Source organism: Scyliorhinus canicula, chromosome 8 (assembly GCF_902713615.1).
Source record: "Scyliorhinus canicula chromosome 8, sScyCan1.1, whole genome shotgun sequence".
Taxonomy (NCBI): domain Eukaryota; kingdom Metazoa; phylum Chordata; class Chondrichthyes; order Carcharhiniformes; family Scyliorhinidae; genus Scyliorhinus; species Scyliorhinus canicula.
The window spans coordinates 167,958,835-167,979,925 of record NC_052153.1 but is presented as its reverse complement, the minus strand read 5'-3'; the positions used below and the strand labels follow the sequence as shown (position 1 = coordinate 167,979,925).

General features: G+C 46.9%; 1 long non-coding RNA gene across 1 annotated transcript in view; it reads right to left on the bottom strand.

Moving 5' to 3' along the window:
• Positions 1–3,336: 3,336 nt before the first annotated feature.
• The window catches only part of LOC119970682, a 34,228-nt gene continuing 16,473 nt past the window's right edge, over positions 3,337–21,091 (bottom strand). The window contains exons 3-4 of the long non-coding RNA XR_005461657.1: positions 13,588–13,724; positions 3,337–4,442 (exon numbers count right to left, since the gene is read on the bottom strand). This is a non-coding gene — a long non-coding RNA (uncharacterized LOC119970682). The remainder of the gene's footprint in view (positions 4,443–13,587; positions 13,725–21,091) is intronic.

Below are 21,091 nucleotides of genomic sequence, written 5' to 3'. Positions count from 1 at the left end.
CACCCACCACACCCCTTGCCCATGAACAATCCCCCACCCGATAGCGACCCCCCCCCCCCACCCCCTCCCTCCCCAGAGCCAGGCCTCATTGCCCGAGAGCTAAGATGGCTACCCACCTCCTCGGAGAACATTAGATCATGAGAGGCAGTTAGATAGGGTGTCGTTCCCGTTAATTGTATGGAGATTGGCTTTAAGTGGTGATTATTTGTTTGTTGCCATGGCGGGATCCTGATTTCACCAGCGAGAGCAGGCCGGTTAGATTGCAAACCGATCTCGCCCAGTGCGGCTCTCAATTTTGGCCTCTCTCGCAATCTTAACGACTGTGTTGCTCTCTCGCTCAAGTGTGATGCAGCTGTAAAATTGCGTCCCTTGTCTCTTATCTCTGCACTACCCACCTCCTAACACAACAGCCACATTTTTCATATTAAAAGCAAAATCTTCAGCCTATGTCTATTTTTAGGGATTCCAGTGAATACCCAGTTAACGTTGATTACCTCCACACTTAATACACAATTAAATAAATATACAATTAACATCTTCTTAGGTCTATTTTCTGTCATTAGGGCTCCTTTCATTTGCCCTGTCTTGAATATGCTCCTTTCCCCAAATTCCTAAAGCAACCCTTCATCACAGCCCCTTCCCCCCTTAAGAATGCTACTCTCCTGTCACTGCCACTTGAAAAAAGCCTCCAATGTTCCTCCGTGACTCTCTTGGCTCCTTCCACAAGGCCCATCAAAGCATTGGGTCCTCCAACTGCTATCCCATCAGCATGTGGCTGGAGCGTGGTGGTGGGGGGAGGGGGGGGGGGGGGGGGTTATATTCCTGGGATATTGGAGCTGCAGTTCTTGGGGGTGGGACCTGTACAGATTGGACAGGTTGCATTTGAACAGAGCAACGATCAATTTCTTTGTGGTATGATTTGTTAGTGATGTTTGCCAGGGTTCAAACTAGCTCAGAGGGACGTGGGAACCAGGAGGCAATATTAGATAAGAACGCTAAGGTGCACAGAGAATTGGGAGATAAAACTAGAGTAGGAAATAATAAGGTATTAGGCGGGTTCGGAGTGAGATAAAACTTAAAGTCTAAATTAGGGTTACTATGTAATATATGTGAATACATAGAATGTGATAAATAACATTAGAAAGCTGCAGACATGTATAACCACGTGAAAATATGATGTTAGGACAGTGGAGACCTCACTCAAAGAAGGGAGGACTGGGTGTTAAATATTCCAGGGAAGGAAAAGGAGGAGCGGTAGCAGTTTTGACAAAAGAGTATATTACAGTGCTGGATAGAGATGGTATCCCAAAGGCATCAAGGCCAGAATCTACTTGACTTGAGCCAAGACAAAATAGAGATACGATTACAGCTAGTGAGAATGATGTGGAGGGAAAAAATTGTATGGAAATTACAGAGAAGTGTAAGAATTATAGAGCAGTTTTAATAGACTATAACTGTTGCAATATAGGCTGGGATAGTAAGAGCATAAAGGGCAGAAAGGGGCAAGAGTTCCTGGAGATTGTTCAGGATAGTTTTCTAAATCAGGGTATTCCATGTACAAAGAGAAAGGAAACACTGCTGGAAGCAATTCTTGTGAATGAGGTGGACAAGTGAACCGAGTGTCAGTAGGGAAACAATTAGGAAACAGTGATCATTGTATCATTAGAAACATAGAAACATGGAAAATAGCAGGAGTAGGCCATTCGGCCCTTCGAGCCTGCACCACCATTTAATATGATCATGGCTGATCATGCAAATTCAGTATCCCACTCCCGCTTTCTCTCCTTATCCCTTGATCCCTTTAGCCGCAAGGGCCACATCCAGTTTCTGCTTGAATATATCAAACAAACTGGCCTCAACAGCTTTCTGTGGTAGAGAATTCCTCATGTTTACAACTCTCTGAGAGAAGAAGTTCTTCCTCATCTCAGTCCTGAATGGCTTACCCCTTATTCTTAGGCTGTGACCCCTAGTTCTGGACGTCCCCAACATCAGGAACATTCTTTCCTCATCTAGCCTGTCCAGTTCCATCAGAATTTTATATGTTTCTATGAGATCCCCTCTCATTCTTCTAACTCCAGTGAGTACAAGCCCAGTCGATCCAGAGTTTCTTCATATGTCAGTCCTATCATCCCGAGAATTATTTGATTTGATTTATTATTGTCACATGTATTTGTATACAGTGAAAAGTATTGTTTCTTGCATGCTGTACAAACAATGCATACCGCACATAGAGAAGGAAGGAGAGACTGCAGAATATAATGTTACAGTCAGAGCAAGGTGTAGAGAAAAAATCAACTTAATACGAGGCAGGTCTATTCAAAAGTCTGACGGCAGCAGGGAAGAAGGTGTTCTTGAGTCGGTTGGTACGTGACCTCAAACTTTGGTATCTTTTTCCTGACGGAAGAAGGTGGAAGAGAGTATGTCCGGGGTGCGTGGGGTCCTTAATTATGCTGGCTGCCTTTCCGAAGCAGCGGGAATTATAGATAGAGTCAATGGATGGGAGGCTGGTTTGCGTGATGGATTGAGCTACATTCATGACCTTTTGTAGTTTCCTGCGGTCTTGGGCAGAGCAGGCTCCATACCAAGCTGTGATACAACCAGAAAGAATGCTTTCTATGGTGCATCTGTAGAAGTTGGTGAGAGCTGACATGCCAAATTTCCATAGTCTTCTGAGAAAGTAGTCATTGGTGGACTTTCTTAACTATAGCGTCGGCATGGGGGGGACCAAGACAGATCTGTTGGTGATCTGGACACCTAAAAACGGGTACCCCATCCGGGCCAGTAGCTTTCCGTGGGTTGACCTTTGAAAAGGCTGCTCTGATGTCTGCAATGGTGATCTCCGATACAAGTTCTTCCGGGGTGGAGTGCTTGCTCTCGCTGGTTGAGCTTATCAGGGAGGGGTGCATTGGAGCCGGTGATTTTACATGCCTTCATCTTGTAGTCCATTATGTCTTGCAGACCTTGCCGTAGACGGCGGGGGTCCGTGTGGCTAGCCTGGGACTCGGGCTTGGTCCGGTACTGTCTTTTGGCATCTTTGATGGATTTCTTTAGATCATATCTGGCTTTCCTGTATAGGTAAGGGTCGCCTGACTTGAACGCCTCAGACCTAGACTTCAGCAAACAGTGGATATCCCTGTTCATCCAGGTTTCCGGTTGGGAAACATGTGGATTTACTTCTTTGGCACACAGTCTTCTACACACTTACTAATGAAGTCAGTTACTGTAGTGGCGTACTCGTTCAGGCTTATCGCAGAGTTTTTAAATACTGACCAGTCCACTGACCGTAAGCATTCCCGTCAGAGATCATCCGATTCCTCAGACCAACAATGCACGACTTTCTTTGCCGGATTCTCCCGCTTCAGTTTTTGCTTATGAGCCGGGAGCAGGAGCACAGCCTTGTGGTCAGGCGGGTGATAGAGCGGTACGCCTGTTTGATATTTGTATCGCAGTGGTCCAGGATGTTTGGGCCTCTAGTGGAACAGGTGACATGCTGGTTATAACTTGGTAGTAGTCTTGAGCTTGGCCTGATTGAAATATCCAGCTACAATGAACAAGGCCTCGGGATGTTTCGTTTCAAGGCTATATTTGTGGTGGTGAATATTCCGTCCAGTGCGACTTTCACGTTTGCATGGGGTGGGATGTAAACTGCCGTCAGGATAACGGAGCTGAGCTCCGTGGAAGGTAGTAGAGGCGGCATTTTAGCATCAGGTAGTCTAGGTCCGGGGAGCAGAGACTCACCAGTGTTGCTGCATCTAGGCACCAGGAGGTGTTGATTAGGAGGCAGACCCCACCTCCCCTAGCCTTGTCTGAGGCCGCCATACAGTCCATTAGGTGGATTGAGAAGCACTCTGGTTGTAGGGCACAGTCTGGTGAAGCAGGAGTGAGCCAGGTCTTCGTGAAACAAAGCACACATCAGTCCCTCAGTTCTCTTTGAAAAGTGAGTCTGGCTATAAATTCATCCAGCTTGTTTTCTAGAGATTGGATATGTGCTAGGAGTAAGCTAGGCAGAGGGGTTTGTGGCCATGCTTTTTTAACTCTCACCTGCAGGCCTGCACGTTTTCCACGCTTCCTGGAGTGACGGTTTCTTTTCGAGCCAAGGAAACGGTGAGACTACGCGGTGTTAAGTGTATAGTTGTGTCCAATGAGGTTCTTCACTCTGGTCGGTGTGCGGATGGAAGATTTGTTGTCTTGCTTGGGGTTCCTACGTCGGTAGGTGGGTCTGCGCAGTCGAGCAGTCCGGGTCGCTGTCGGGCTGCGGTTTGTCTTCACAGGCCGGTAGATGTCCAGACCACGCTCCGGCGTGGATGGGTTGAAGGCCGGTAAGTGGATGACGTCTCCGGGGTCGTGGTTGCAGATGAGGTGATGGCCGGATCCATGTGTTGGGGTCCGAACGGTCCTTTCTAGATCACGGTCTTCCTTCAGAGGTCAGAGGATCTCTAGACCTGCAAGTAAATTTGAGCAGTATTAGTGAATTAGTCTGGTGAACTTTCACTGGGCACCCTCAATAGCAAGAATGTCCTTCCTCAGCAAGACATCCCTATACTCAAATCCTCTGGCTATGAAGGTCAGCTTTAACTTTCCTCACCGCCTGCTGTACCTGCATGCCAACCTTCACCGACTGTTCCACCAAGACCCTCGGATCTCGTTACACTTCCCCGTTTCCTAAACTGCCACCATTCAGATAATAATCTGCTTTCCTGTTTTTGCCACCGAAGTGGTTAACTTCACATTTATCCACATTATGTTGCATTTGCCAAGTATTTGCCCACTCAGCCAGCCTGTCCAAGTCATCCTGCTGCCTCTTTGCATCCTCCTCACAGCACACACTGCCACCCAGCTTAGTGTCATCTGCAAATTTGGAGATATTGCATGCAATTCATTCGTCCAAATCATGATTATATATTGTGAATAGTTGGGGTCCCAGCTCTGAGCCCTGCGGTACCCCACTAGTCACTGCCTGCCACTCTGAAAAGGACCCGTTTATTCCCACTCTCTGCTTGCTGTCTGCCAATCAGTTCTCTATCCACATTAATATATTAGCCCCAATACCATGAGCTTTAATTTTGTGTGGGACCTTGTCAAAAGATTTTTTAAAGTCTAGAAACACAACATCCACTTGTTCACCCTTGTCCACTCTACCGATCACATCCTCAAAACATTCCAGAAGATTTGTCAAGCATGATTCCCCTTTAGTGAATCCATGCTGACTTGGACCGATCCTGTCCCCACTTTCTGAACGCTCAGTTATTTCATCCTTTACAATTCACTCCAGCATTCCCCCCCCCCCCCCCCCCCCCCCCCCCAATGTCAGGCTAACCTGTCTAATTCCTCATTTACTTTCTCCTTTTTTTAAAAGTGGGGTTACATGAGCTACACACCAATCTATTGGAACTCTTCCAGAGTCTATAGAAAGCTGGAAAATGATCACCAATACATCCATTATTTCTAGGGCCACTTCCGTAAGTACTCTGGGATGCAGAGCATCAGGTCATAGAATCATTACAGAGCAGAAGGAGGCCATTCGGCCCATCGAGTCTGCACCGGCTCTTGGAAAGAGCACCCTACCCAAGGTTTTCACCTCCACCCTATCCCCATAACCCAGTAACCCCGCCCAACACTAAGGGCAATTTTGGACACTAAGGGCAATTTATCATGGCCAATCCACCTAACCTGCACATCTTTGGACTGTGGGAGGAAACCGGAGCACCCGGAGGAAACCCACACACACACAGACTCCGCACAGACAGTGACCCAAGCCGAAATCAAACCTGGGACCCTGGAGCTGTGAAGCAATTGTGCTATCCAAGGTCCAAGGGACTAGGTCTAGGTTGACTTTGGAAAAGGGCAAAGAGCAATCCAGAGTAAGATTAATTAATGGAAGGAGGGCAAATCTTATTGGGGTGAGACATATCTGGCCCAGATAAATTGAAATCAAAGATTCACACTCAAAATTCACACTGAATAATGCTCTCAATGCCTTTGAAGAGGAGATAGTTTGGGTAGAGTCACGGTACAATCCCCGCCAAGAGAAAAAGAAGTGCAAAAATTGAAAAAAGAAACAAATAAGAGAAGGAAAGAGAGAATGAGAACACACTGGCAACTTTCGATAACAGGGAATCCAAGTCTTCCATCATAATATAAATAGCAAAAAGGTGGTGAAAGGAATAATGAGGTCAATTTGTGCTCAAGAACAAGCCACGGCCCTTGCCAAGCTGTTCCAGTGCAGCTACACTCTGGCTGCACTCTGGCACCTCCCCAGCAATGGGAAACATTGCCCAGGTATGCCCTGTACACAAAAGTAGGACAAATCCAACCTGGCCTATTGTCACCCCATCAGCCGACTCTCAATCAACAAAGTGATGGAAGGGGTCATCGATAGTGCTATCAAGTGGCACTTACTCAGCAATAATCTGCGCACTAAAGCTCAGTTCGGGTTTCACCTAGTCACTCAGTTCTGGACATCTTTACAACCTTCGTACAAACAAAAGAGCTGAACTCCCGAGGTGAAATGAGAGAGACTGCCCTTGGTATCAAGTACGCAATTTGACTGTATGGCATCAAGAAACCCCAGCAAAACTGGAGTCAATGGGAATCAGGGGAAGTCATACCTAGCACAAATGGTTGTTAGAGGTCAATCATTTCAGTCCTGGGACAACACTTCAGGAATTCCCCAGGATACTATCCAAGGACCAACCATCTTCAGCTGCTTAATCAATTACTTTCCTTCCATCATAAGGGGCAGCATGGTAGCACAGTGGCTTCACAGCGCTAGGGTCCCAGGTTCGATTCCCCGCTGGGTCACTGTCTGTGTGGAGTTGCACGTTCTCCCCATGACTGTGTGGGTTTCCTCCGGTTCCTCCGCTTTTCTCCCACAGTCCAAAGACGTGCAGGTTAGGTGGATTGGACATGCTAAATTGCCCTTAGTTAGGAGGGGTTATTGGGTTACGGGGATAGGGTGGAAGTGAGGGTTTAAGTGGGTCAGTGCAGACTCGATGGGCCGAATGTCCTCCTTCTGCACTGTATGTTCTATGTAATCAGGTCAGAAGTGGAGAGATTGTACCATTTGCTCCTCAGATACTGAAGGAACCCATATCCTTATGTAGCAAGATCTGGACAACATTCAGGCTTGGGTTGATAGATTACAAGTTAGATTCATGCCACACAAGTGCCAGGCAATGATCATCTCCAATGAAAGAGAATCGAACCACCTTCCCCTGACATTAAATTCATTACCATCACTGAATCCCCCACTATCAACATCCTGGGGGTTGCCAGGTCAGAAGTTGGGAATTCAGTGGATAGTTTGCTGACTCCCCAAAGCCTCACCACCATCCGCATGCACAAGTCAGGATTGTGATGGAATATTTTAAACTTTCCTCAGTGAGCAAACTCCAACAACACTCAAGAATGTGGACACCATCCAGGAAAAAGCAGACTGCTTGATTGGCAGTCCATTCGCAAACATTCACTCCCTCTGCCGCCGATGTACAGTGGCAGCAGTGTATACCCTCTACAAGATGCACTGTAGGAACACACCAAGCCTCTTACAACAGCATCCTCCATACCCACAACCTCTACCACCTAGAAAGAAAACTGTAGCAGATGCATGGGAACACCACCCCACCTGCAAGTTCCCCTCCAATAGTGTGCAATGAAAAAGTAATAATTGAAAATCTACTTGTGCAAGGTCCCTTGGAGATGAGTAACCATAAGATGATATAATTCTTCATCAAGTGGAGAGTTGATTCTAAGACCAGGGTCCTGAATCTTAATAAAGTAGAGAGACATTTCTCCTGGGTGGAACAAACCATTACAAGGGGACATAAATTTAAGGTGAATGGTAGGTTCTTTACCCAGAGAGTAGTGGGGGTATGGAATGCACTGCCTGTGAAAGTAGTTGAGTCGGAAACATTAGGGACCTTCAAGTGGCTATTGGATAGGTACATGGATTAGGGTAGAATAATGGAGTGTAGATTAATTTGTTCTTAAGGGCAGCACGGTAGCATTGTGGATAGCACAATTGCTTCACAGCTCCAGGGTCCCAGGTTCGATTCCGGCTTGGGTCACTGTGCGGAGTTTGCACATCCTCCCCATGTGTGCGTGGGTTTCCTCCGGGTGCTCCGGTTCCCTCCCACAGTCCAAAGATGTGCAGGTTAGGTGGATTGGCCATGATAAATTGCCCTTAGTGTCCAAAATTGCCCTTAGTGTTGGGTGGGGTTACTGGGTTATGGGGATAGGGTGGAGGTGTTGACCTTGGGTAGGGTGCACTTTCCAAGAGCCGGTGCGGACTCGATGGGCCGAGTGGCCTCCTTCTGCATTCTAAATTCTATGATAATCTATGATTAATCTAGGACAAAGGTTTGGCACAACACCGTGGGCCGAAGGGCCTGTTCTGTGCTGTATTTTGCTATGTTCTATGTTCTAAAGGAAACTATGGTGGTATGAGGCACGAGTTGACTATGATGGATTGGGGAAACGCTACTTAAAGGGATGACGGTAGGAGGCAATGGCAAACGTTCAAGGAGCACATGGAGGAACTGCAACAATAGTTTATTCTGGGGCAAAAGTAAAACAAGAAACATGGCTTACAAGGGAAATTAGAGATAGTATTAGATCCAAAGAAGAGGCATGCAAATTGGCCAGAAAAAAACAATAGACCTCGCGATTGAGAGCAGTTTAGAATTCAGCAAAGGAGGACCAGGGATTGATTAAGAAGGGGAAAATACAGCATGAGAGTAAGCTTGTGAGGAACATAGAAACGGACTGTAAAAGCTTCTATAGGTACATGAAGAGAAAAAGGTTGGTGAAGGCAAATGAACGTCCCTTTTAGTAAATAAGGGAATTTATAATCGGGAACAAAGAAATGGCTAACCAACTAAATATACATTTTGGTTCTATCTTCACAAATGGGGACACAAACAATAAGGTAGGTAGATTCTTTTTAAACCAGGGAATAAAAAGTTATTGGGATCAGATAGAAATGTAGAACTCGAAACACAAACAGGTCAGCAATGATCTTGTGGAAATGTGGAGCAAGCTCAAGGGGCCGAATTCGGTTTGTATGTTCATATGTGACCGCATTACAGAATGGGTGGTACTGTAGGGAGGGTACACAAGAGATTTGTGAGGTGTTGCCAGAAATTGAGAATTTTAGCTATGAGGTAGGATTTCTTAGGCTGGGAGTGTCCTTTATAACAGAGTAGCCTGAATAGATTAAATTAAGGGGAATAAAGTTATGACAGAGTGGATAAGAAGGGCTTATTTTATGTAGCAGTGAGGCCCATAACCACGAGGCGTAAACTTAAAGTTATTTGCTTGAGGTGTAATATTTTTCAACCAGAGGACACTCTGTCTGAAAGGGTGGGCAGAGGTAAAAAGCACTCACTGCATTAAAAAAATACTTAGATGCACATCTGAAGTCCATATCTACAGTGTTACAGAACACAATTTGGAACATGGTGGGGGGGGGGGGGGGGGGGGGAGTTTCTGCTCCCGCCCCTGTTCCTGGACAGTTTGACACTTCCTTAACAGCTTGACACTTCCTGGACAGAATGGCACTTCCTTGAAAGCTTGAGAGTTCCTTGACAGCTTGACACTTCTTGGATAGCTTACCACTCTAATGGGCTTAGAACATAGAACATAGAACGATACAGCGCAGTACAAGCCCTTCTGCCCTCGATGTTGCACCGACATGGAAAAAAAAACTAAAGGCCATCTAACCTACACTATGCCCTTATCATCCATATGCTTATCCAATAAACTTTTAAATGCCCTCAATGTTGGCGAGTTCACTACTGTTGCAGGTAGGGCATTCCACGGCCTCACCACTCTTTGCGTAAAAAACCCACCTCTGACCTCTGTCCTATATCTATTACCCCTCAATTTAAGGCGATGTCCCCTCGTGCTAGCCACCTCCATCCGCGGGAGAAGGCTCTCGCTGTCCACCCTATCTAACTCTCTGATCATTTTGTATGCCTCTATTAGGTCACCTCTTAACCTTCTTCTCTCTAACGAAAAAAACCTCAAGTCCATCAGCCTTTCCTCATAAGATTTTCCCTCCATACCAGGCAACATCCTGGTAAATCTCCTCTGCACCCATTCCAAAGCTTCCACGTCCTTCCTATAATGAGGCGACCAGAACTGTACGCAATACTCCAAATGCGGCCGTACTAGAGTTTTGTACAACTGCAACATGACCTCATGGCTCCGGAACTCAATCCCTCTACCAATAAAGGCCATCACACCATAGGCCTTCTTCACAACCCTATCAACCTGGGTGGCAACTTTCAGGGATCTATGTACATGGACACCGAGATCCCTCTACTCATCCACACTACCAAGAATTTTACCATTAGCCAAATATTCCTCATTCCTGTTATTCTTTCCAAAGTGAATCACCTCACACTTCTCCACATTAAACTCCATTTGCCACCTCTCAGCCCAGCTCTGCAGCTTATCTATGTCCCTCTGTAACCTGCAACATCCTTCCGCACTGTCTACAACTCCACCGACTTTAGTGTCGTCTGCAAATTTACTCACCCATCCTTCTGCGCCCTCCTCTAGGTCATTTATAAAAATGACAAACAGCAACGGCCCCAGAACAGATCCTTGTGGTACGCCACTCGTAACTGAACTCCATTCTGAACATTTCCCATCAACCACTACTCTCTGTCTTCTTTCAACTAGCCAATTTCTGATCCACATCTCTAAATCACCCTCAATCCCCAGCCTCCGTATTTTCTGCAATAGCCGACCGTGGGGAACCTTATCAAACGCTTTACTGAAATCCATATACACCACATCAACTGCTCTACCCTCGTCCACCTGTTCAGTCACCTTCTCAAAGAACTCGATAAGGTTTGTGAGGCATGACTTACCCGTCACAAAACCATGCTGACTATCCCTAATCATATTATTCCTATCTAGATGATTATAAATCGTATCTTTTATAATCCTCTGCAAGACTTTACCCACCACAGACGTTAGGCTCACCGGCCTATAGTTACCGGGGTTATCTCTACTCCCCTTCTTGAACAAAGGGACCACATTTGCTATCCTCCAGTCCTCTGGCACTATTCCTGGAGCCAATGATGACCTAAAAATCAAAGCCAAAGGCTCAGCAATCTCTTCCCTGGCTTCCCAGAGAATCCTAGGGTAAATCCCATCAGGCCCCGGGGACTTATCTATTTTCACCTTGTCCAGAATTGCCAACACTTCTTCCCTACGCACCTCAATGCCATCTATTCTAATAGCCTGGATCTCAGCATTCTCCTCCACAATATTATCTTTTTCCTGAGTGGATACTGACGAAAAGTATTCATTTAGTATCTCGCTTATCTCCTCAGCCTCCACACACAACTTCCCACCACTGTCCTTGACTGGCCCTACTCTTACCCGAGTCATTCTTTTATTCCTGACATACCTATAGAAAGCTTTTGGGTTTTCCTTGATCCTACCTACCAAAGACTTCTCATGTTCCCTCCTTGCTCGTCTTAGCTCTCTCTTTAGATCCTTCCTCGCTTCCCTGTAACTATGAAGCGCCCCAACTGAAACTTCACGCCTCATCTTCACATAGGCCTCCTTTTTCCTCTTAACAAGAGATTCCACTTCTTTGGTAAACCACGGTTCCCTCGCTCTACCCTTTCCTCCCTGCCTGACTGGTACGTACTGATCAAGAGCATGCAATAGCTGTTCCTTGAACAAGCTCCACATATCCAGTGTGCCCAACCCTTGCAGCCTACTTCTCCAACCTACACATCCTAAGTCATGTCTAATGGCATCATAATTGCCCTTCCCCCAGCTATAACTCTTGCCCTGCGGGGTATACTTATCCCTTTCCATCACTAATGTAAAGGTCACCGAATTGTGGTCACTGTCTCCAAAGTGTTCACCTACCTCCAGATCTAACACCTGGCCTGGTTCATTACCCAAAACCAAATCCAAAGTGGCCTCACCTCTTGTTAGCCTGTCAACATGTTGTGTCAGAAAACCCTCCTGCACACATTGTACAAAGAACGACCCATCCAATGTACTCGAACTATATCTTTTCCAGTCAATATTAGGAAAGTTAAAGTCTTCCATAACAACTACCCTGTTACTTTCGCTCTTTTCCAGAATCATCTTCGCCATCCTTTCCTCTACATCTCTAGAACTATTAGGTGGCCTATAGAAAACTCCCAGCAGTGTGACCTCTCCTTTCCTGTTTCTAACCTCAGCCCATACTACCTCGGAAGAAGAGTCCCCATCTTGCATCCTTTCTGCCACCGTAATACTGTCCTTGACTAGCAGAGCCACACCTCCCCCTCTTTTTCCCCCTTCTCTGACCTTACTACAACACCTAAACCCCGGAACCTGCAACAACCATTCCTGTCCCTGCTCTATCCATGTCTCTGAAATGGCCACAACATCGAAGTCCCAGGTACCAACCCATGCTGCCAGTTCCCCTACCTTATTTCGTATACTCCTGGCATTGAAATAGACACACTTCAAACCTCCGACCTGAACACTGGCGCCCTCCTGCGAAGTCAAATCTGTGCTCCTGACCTCTACTCTCAATCTCCCGTACCCCAAAACTACAATCCAGGTTCCCATGCCCCTGCTGAATTAGTTTAAACCCCCCCAAAGAGTACTAACAAATCTCCCCCCCAGGATATTGGTGCCCCTTAGGTTCAGATGTTCAGGTCCCACCTTCCCCAGAGAGAGCCCCAGTTATCCAGAAATCTGAATCCCTCCCGCCTGCACCATACCTGTAGCCACGTGTTTAATTGCTCTCTCTCCCTATTCCTCGTCTCACTATCACGTGGCACGGGCAACAACCCAGAGATAACAACTCTGTTTGTTCTCACTCTGAGCTTCCATCCTAGCTCCCTAAAGGCCTGCCTGACATCCTTGTCCCCTTTCCTACCTATGTCGTTAGTGCCAATGTGGACTACGACTTGGGGCTGCTCCCCTTCCCCCTTAAGGACCCGAAAAACACGATCCAAGACATCACTTACCCTTGCACCTGGGAGGCAACATACCAAACGTGAGTCTCTCTCGCTCCCACAAAATCTCCTATCTGTGCCCCTGACTATTGAGTCCCCAATTACTAATGCTCTGCTCCTCTCCCCCCTTCCCTTCTGAGCAACAGGGACAGACTCCGTGCTAGAGTCCCGTACCCCATGGCTTACCCCTGGTAAGTCGTCCCCCCCCCACAAGTATCCAAAACGGTATACTTGTTACTCAGGGGAACGACCGCAGGGGGTCCCTGCACTGACTGCTTCTTCCCAGTCCCTCTTACAGTTACCCATCTATCTCCAGTCTTTGGTGTAACTACTTCCCTGAAGCTCCTGTCTATGACCACCTCTGCCTCCCGAATGATCCGAAGTTCATCCAACTCCAGCTCCAGTACCATAACTCGGTCTTGTAGGAGCTGGAGCTGGCTGCACTTCCTGCAGGTAAAATCAGCAGGGACACTAACAGCATCCCTCACCTCAAACATCCTGCAGGAGGAACATTGTACCCCGTGCTTGTGCAGGAAAAGTGCATAATCATGTTTAATTTTAACAATCTCAATGGGTGCCTTACCTCTCCCAGAAGGTGCCTTACCTTGTCCAATCGTGTTCTAGGACCCTATCCAAAGAGGTACGTTACTTCTCCAAAGGAGTTTCCAAGCTATCCAAAGAATCTCTCAAGTTCAGACTTCCTCTTCCCGGTGTGCTCTGTGAACTCTGGAATTCACGCAGCTTGGGTTAAAAGAAAATCGGCGAGTCATTTAAATGGCCAATTGCCAATGCAAATTGCGCATGGGTAAATCCTGGCTCGACTTCAATCCCACCACCATGAAGATGGGAAATGCTGGATTGGGTGGGTGCCGGGGTGGGGGGGGTCGAGACTTACAAATTTTATCTATTTCCTGGATCTTCTGGTGACATAACAAGGTTCACGCCCACAAATGGCAAGAGTCTCACTTTAATAGATTTACATACATTTCAATCTTACTACCAAGCCCCCCCCCCCCCCCCCCCCCCCACTTCACCGAAGTGAAGTCACATTGGAAAGGTTTACAACAAATTTGATAAAAAGAGAATCAGTTGCAGGGATGCCCCCGGGGTACAAAGGTAGGTATAGCCCCTGGGGGGGAGGGGGGGAGAGGAACATGCCCAGGCAGAGTCCTGGATTGTCTCCTGGCACTGCCAAAATGGCATTGCCAGCTGTGGACCCTCTGAGGAGCCCCATTGGGGGTGGGGATTGTGTTATGTTTGTCGGGGGTGGAACCCCCAGTGCTGATGTTGTGGTGATGGGCTTGATGAGAGCCCCAATGCTAATGGTGGTGTGGGGGAGGGGGGCACAGTGGAGAGAGAGAGAGAGATGCTGATGGTGGTGGGGGAGATAACTCTCCCACACTGATGCTTGTGGTGGGGGTGAGAGGCCCCCTGTGTTGATAGTGGTGGGAAGTTGGGGGAGAGCCTTTGATGCTCTTGGTGGTTGCGGGAGTGAGGGGAGAACCCCCAAAGCTGATGGCGGAGGTGCAGAGAGGGGTGGAGGAGAACTCCCGATGCTTTTGGTGGGTGGTCCCCTGCATCGTGGCTGGGGCAGGAGTTGCTGTGCTGATTAGGGCACCCTTATCGAAAGGCTTCCCAATCTTTGTGGAGCCGGCCTTGTCAGTTCTATTGGACCCCACCCCACCATACAATATAAACCACACCCTCTGAGTTTTCTTTCGAAGAGGTTCAAAATCTTGACTAAAACATCAGCCGTGCAATTGGAGAGCCACACATCAAATTTCAGTCAGAGCCTTACACTCTAGAAAAATATGGGAAATTTCCACCCAACGTCTCCAGGTTTGTGTTCAACAAAGAATAGCTGACCAGACCTATTATCCACCAGTTAAGCACAAAGGTCCACCATCTATCACCTACTGTATATCAATTGGCTTTTAGTTTTAAGCCATTCTGGGTGGATAGTGGCCACTGACCATGTGACTGAAGTTGACTTCTGATACTTAGATCCTTTGTTAACCCAAGACCCAAATGAGACCTAGGCAGAAAAAACACCGACTATACAACAGCTGCAGAGAAAGGCTCTATAATCTTTGCCTTTTCAGAACCAACTATTGTCAGCCAGTCTGAGAACCAAACTCTGAAATTAGCTGCAAACCACTAAACAGCCAAACTACTTAGCCTGTTCCAGTTTCAAAGTTCACCTGAGAACCAACCTCCCAGATATTTAACTGCAATAAACCTTGGAACCTGCTGCGAGTCTTCTGCTCTACAAGAACCTCACTTCAACTTTAAACCATTAAATCCACTCAAGAAACCATAAGCCTGCCACGTGGGGTCTATAAATTGTAAATCAGATACTGAGTTAACTGTAACCTGTAAAAATAAACTTATCATTGTTTGTATCCTTTTTTTGTGTGTGGGCTTACACACGTGAGACCGAGTGTGTGATATTGTGTTCAGGGTAAGTGTCCAAGAATGAATAACATTCTGTACTTTCAACTCACGAAAGCTTGCTGCTGAAAAATTTAATTGGAAGACATACTCCAAAGATAAGTAAAGACATAGATCTTTCCATATAAAACATGCTGAATATGGGTGGTAAGAGAGTGAATACATTCTCTGCCGGGATCAACCCTGGTTCAATGAAGACTGCAAGAGAGCATTCCAGGAGCAGTACCAGGCATACCTAAAAATGAGGTGTCACCTTGATAAAGGTACAAGACAGGATGCCAAACAATGGAAGCAGCCTGTGATAGACAGAGACCGAATTGATCCCACAAAAAACTGATCATTGCATTCCTGTCCTATCCAGCCGTGGATGGTTGTGGACAGTTAACAAGGGGAGGAGCTTCAAAATACTACCAGCCTCAATATGGTGGAACTCAGCACTTCTTTACTTCCAGAGCAATAACCTGCTCAGTTTGGGACGCATCAGAGCCACTGGGGTCCTGACCTCATTACAGCTTTGATCCAATCATGAACAAAACAACTGAATTAAAGAGGTACGGTGAGGATGATTACCCTTGACATCAAGGAATCATTTGATCAAGTGTGGCATCAAAGATTCCTGGTGAAGTGAAGTCAGTGAGAATTGGGGGAAAACGCTCCACTGCTTGGAGTCATAGCTAGAACAAAGTAATATGGTTCTGGTTGTTGGAGGCCAATCATTTCAGTTCCAGGACTTAGCTGCACGAGTTCCTTAGCGTGATATCCTGGGCTCAACCATCTTCAGCTGCTTCATCAATGACCTTCGCTCCACCATAAGGTCAGAAATGGAGATGTTTGCCTGATAGTTCGCAATTCCACTGATAAATCAGTCCATGGCCTGCATGCAACCAGACCTGTACAACATTCAGATTTGAGCTGGGAAGTGGAAATAACATTCATGCCACACAAGTACCAATAATCATCTTCAACAAAAGAATGTAACCATCTCCCCTTGCTGTTCAACAGCAGTACCCTTTGCCTGGATGAATACAGCTTTACCTCCTGTCTCTTCAAAGCCTGTCCACCAACTACAAACCACAAGTCAGGGGTTTGATGGAATACCCTCCCCATCGCTGAGTGAGTGCAGCTCCAACAACATACAAGACATTTGACTCTACCCAGGACAAAAGCAGTACGGTTAAGCGGCATCCCATCCTCCACCTTCAACATTCACTCCCATCAAGCCTGGCGCTGGCAGCAGTGTGTACCATCTACAAGATATACAACAGCAACTCGCCAGGCCTCCTTCGACAACACATTGCAAGTTGCGACCTCTACTACCAAGGACAAGGACAGCTAACGCATGGGAACACTGCCTGATGCTCACATCCCATGAACAAATAAATGAGTTACTGGCTCTCCTGTACCTTAACTCCATCCATCTGCCAAGGTTCTGTATCCCTTCATACATCCTTCACGAGTAATCAAATGATTAATTCCCATCACATCTTGTACCACTCAGGCACTTAATAGGCCAGCAGGGGGCCTTTCCCCAGTACCAAGGACCCCAAGTGTGAAGTTCCTTCCATCAAGCGCTGCTGGCCAATCAGAGGCCACCAGAGTGCTTCTGTTCTTAACAGAGCCACCGTGACAGTAGCTACTTCTGGTACCACACACACCTGGGCACTTCAGATCAAGGGGTCTGCCGTCTTTGAGTTTTCCAGGTCCAGACGAAATTAGGGCAGAAGCGTGAATTTGGCACAGTCCCCACCCACCAACCTACCACCTGACTAAAGGCCCAACCCCACCAGCAAACCTGCCATAGGGGCAGCACATGATTCCACCCCTAGACTCCCCGATGAGAAGGAAACGCTTCTATCTACCCTAACAATTTCTTCAAAAATCCTGAAAACATCAACCCCCTAAATATTCTATATTCCAGTGCCTGGAACTATACACAATTCTCCAAAAGTCATCTAACCTGACTTTGTATAGCTGGAGGAGAATTTCCTCCCCATTACATGCTAGCCTTCCAGCTATAAAGGCTATAAGCGCTTCGCTATAAGCCCTTTGATTCTTCTTTGTAGTTTGCTACTACATTTTTATGATCTGTCTGTGAATCTCTAATTCCCTTTGGAACTCCAATCTTCCTAGCTTTTCACCATTTGCAAAATATTTGGAGTTATCCCTTTTTCCTGCAAATGGAAAACCTCACCCTTAACTGCACTGAAATTCATCTGTTACTACTTTGTCCAATCATTTAATCTATCCTGTGCCTCCCCTGTGTGCACTACTTACTGTACCACCAATCTTTGTGTCATCAGTAAACTTAGATATATAGCTCTCTATTGCATTGTCCACCTCATTAATAAATATAATGAACGGATGAGCTCCCAGCACAGATCCTTGTGAGACACAAATAGCCACTTCCAGTGAGGTGGGTGGGGAGTGGGGGTTGGGGAGCGGTTTGGTGGAGAGATCACTCAGAGAATCCAGGCTTCCAGGGCGACACGCACTTTTATATGCATGTTGTAGCCTGGAGTTTTGGGTAGCAATGGTAAAATGCTCCAACTTTCTTTCCTTCACATGGCTGACTAGGAACCTCTCCCACTATTACGACCTGCCATTGAGCAAATTTACGGGATGATAGCTAACCTGTTTCGTCACATAGAATGATCAAATTTACAGAGGCCATTCGGCCCATCAAGTCTGCACCGGCCCTTGGAAAGAGCACCCTACTTAAGCCTGCGCCTCCCCCCTGTCCCTTTAACCCAGTAACCCCACCTAGCCTTTTCGACACCAAGGGGTAATGTAGCATGGCCAATCCACCTAACCTGCGCATCTTTAGACCGTGGGAGGAAACCGGAGCACTCGGAGGAAACCCACGCAGACACGGGGAGGAAGTGTAAACTCCACACAGACAGTGACCCAAGGCCGGAATTGAACCTGCCACCTGACATGATGAAGGTATCTTCCTTAGCCATAAAGTCCTGTGTTGGGACGGCAAGGTGGCACAATGATAAGCACTGCTGCTTCAAAGAGCCAGGGACCCAGGTTCAAATCCAGCCTTGGGTGACTGTGTGTAGTTTGCACTTTCTTCCCGTGACTGTGTGGGTTGCCTCCGGGTCCCACAGTCCAAAGACGTGCTGCTTAGATGGATTAGCCATGCTAAATTGCCCCTTAGTGTCCAAAGATGTGCAGGTTAGGTCATGGGGGGGGGGGGGGGGAAGTGTACCAGCGAGTGCACTTTCGGAAGGTCGGTGCAGACCTGATGGGCTGAATGGCCTCCTTCTGCACTGTTGGGGTTCTATGTATTCCATGGGACTTGAACCCAGATCTGCTGATTCAGAGGCAGCAGTGCTGTCCACTACACCACAAAATCTCACCCCAATTGGAGTTTCTGCATATCATATTTACTGGTTATTTCCTAACCAATAGCCAGATTTATTGGTTAAAGCTGGCGAATAATTTCTCTTCGGTTCACTGAGCTTTAATTGTACTGAAAGTCTCTTATGTATTGGCACTAGCACAGAATTTAAATATCTTCTTTAAAAATATTTTTATTCACCTCCTTTTTCACATTTTCTCCCCAATTTGCACCCACCAACAATAAACAATAAGGAGTAACGATTATAATGTCAATCCCCATATCAACAACAACAATCTCATCCCCCCACCAACCCCCCAAAAACAATCCACATGTTAGCATAAACAAATAACAAAAAGGAATCAGGGATCACCCATAGTCGCCATTAACACACACAGACCCCCTTCCCCCAACCCTCCCAGCCCCCCCCCCCCCCACAACTAATGTTCGATATTATCCAATTCTTGAAAGTGCAAAATGAATAGCACCCATGAATTGTAGAGCCCCTCCATCCTTCCCCTCAGTTCAAACTTAGCCTTCACAAGAGTCAAGAATTCCAGCAGGTCCCCCCGCCACACCATGGCACAGGGTGGAGAGGTTGCTCTCCATCCCAACAGAATCCGCCTTTGGGCAATCAACGAGGCAAAGGCTACAATATCTGCCTCCGCACCCGTTTCCAACCCTGGCTTTTCCGACACCCCGAATATGGCCTCCCGAGGGCCCGGGTCCAGCTTCACGCCCACCACTTTAGCGATTACCCTAAAAACCTCCTTCCAGTACTCCTCCAGCTTTGGACAGGATCAAAACATATGAACGTGATTTGCCCCTCCCCCGCAATGTTCACACATATCTTCTACCCCCTCAAAGAGCCGGCTCATCCTCGCCCTTGTGAGGTGTGCTCTATATGCCACCTTCAGCAGTATCAGCCCCAGCCTCGCGCACAAGGTGGAGGCATTCACTCTCCAGACCAAAAATATAAATATTGACGAGTATATCCACCCTGCCATCCTGACTTGGGAATATCTTGTCATTCCTCCACTTTCATCGGGTCAAAGCCAAAGCCTGGGACTCCCTCCCTAACAGCACTGCAGGGGTATCTACACCTCATTGTGGTAGTCACCATTGTATATATATCACATATGAGGTGTAATACGGTAAGGCTACTGTACTACAGGTACGGGGGTAGATCCCTGCCTGCTGGCTCCGCCCAGTAGGCGGAGTATAAATATGTGGGCTCTCCGAGCTGCAGCCATTTCGGCAGCAGCTGCAGGAGGCTACACGTCTCTGCTTAATAAAGCCTCGATTACACTCTACTCTCGTTTGTCGTAATTAATAGTGCATCACTCATAAACTGCAGTGGTTTAAGAAGGCAGCTCACCACCATCTTCTCAAGGGCAATTAGGAATGGACAATAAATGCTGGCCTAGCCAGCGGAGTCTGTCATAATATGCACTCATGTTCATAATGAGATACAGACAGGCAGTGATGGACACACACAGGAATACAGAACAACCAATCACCAGGCAGGACACTACAAGGTACATTACCAGTATAAAACACACAAGGCAGGAAGGCTCGGCCTCTTCGTACTGGTGATAGCTGCAGCAAAAGTCAGGGTGCAATGTACAGTCAGCACCTACTACACATGGCACAGAGCAAGTCTCGGCAAGCCAGAGCAAGGTTAGCAAGCTTAAATTAATAAAGTGTCGACCCACAGTGAACTGTGTACATTACTCGGCAAGTTCAATAAAGCAGTGTTGAACCAGCAACAGCGTTGGAAGCCTGTTTTCAAGTGATACTGCATCGAGTTGCAGTCCGTGTTAATCCAACATATATAACACATCAGAGTCCACATCGCATGAATGAATAAAAGAAAGCAAAAGAGATTGAGGGGAGATTTGATGCAGTTATAAAAGATTGTGACAGTTTTAGATAAGGTAGACAAAACTATCAGTTGAGTGTACTGGAGATCGAAGGTTTTGGCCAAGTGATAAGGGGGGGATGCACAGAGGAATATTTTTACCTCATTGAGTTGTAGTGACCCAGAACGCGCTGCCTATGTGGGTGGTGGAAGGGAAGACAGTCGATGATGTTGAAAGAAAATTGAATGTGCACTTGAAGGAGATAAATGTGTAGGGCTATGGGGATAGAGTGGGGGAACGGGATTGACTGGATTCCTCTATAACGAGCCAGCAGCATCTCGAAGGGCCAAACAGCTTCCATCTATGCCATAAGGACTCTGACTCCAATGATTGGACAGAAGACTACCTCATGACTGCCTACCTGCGGATCGAGATGAAAAGAGTTGCCCCAT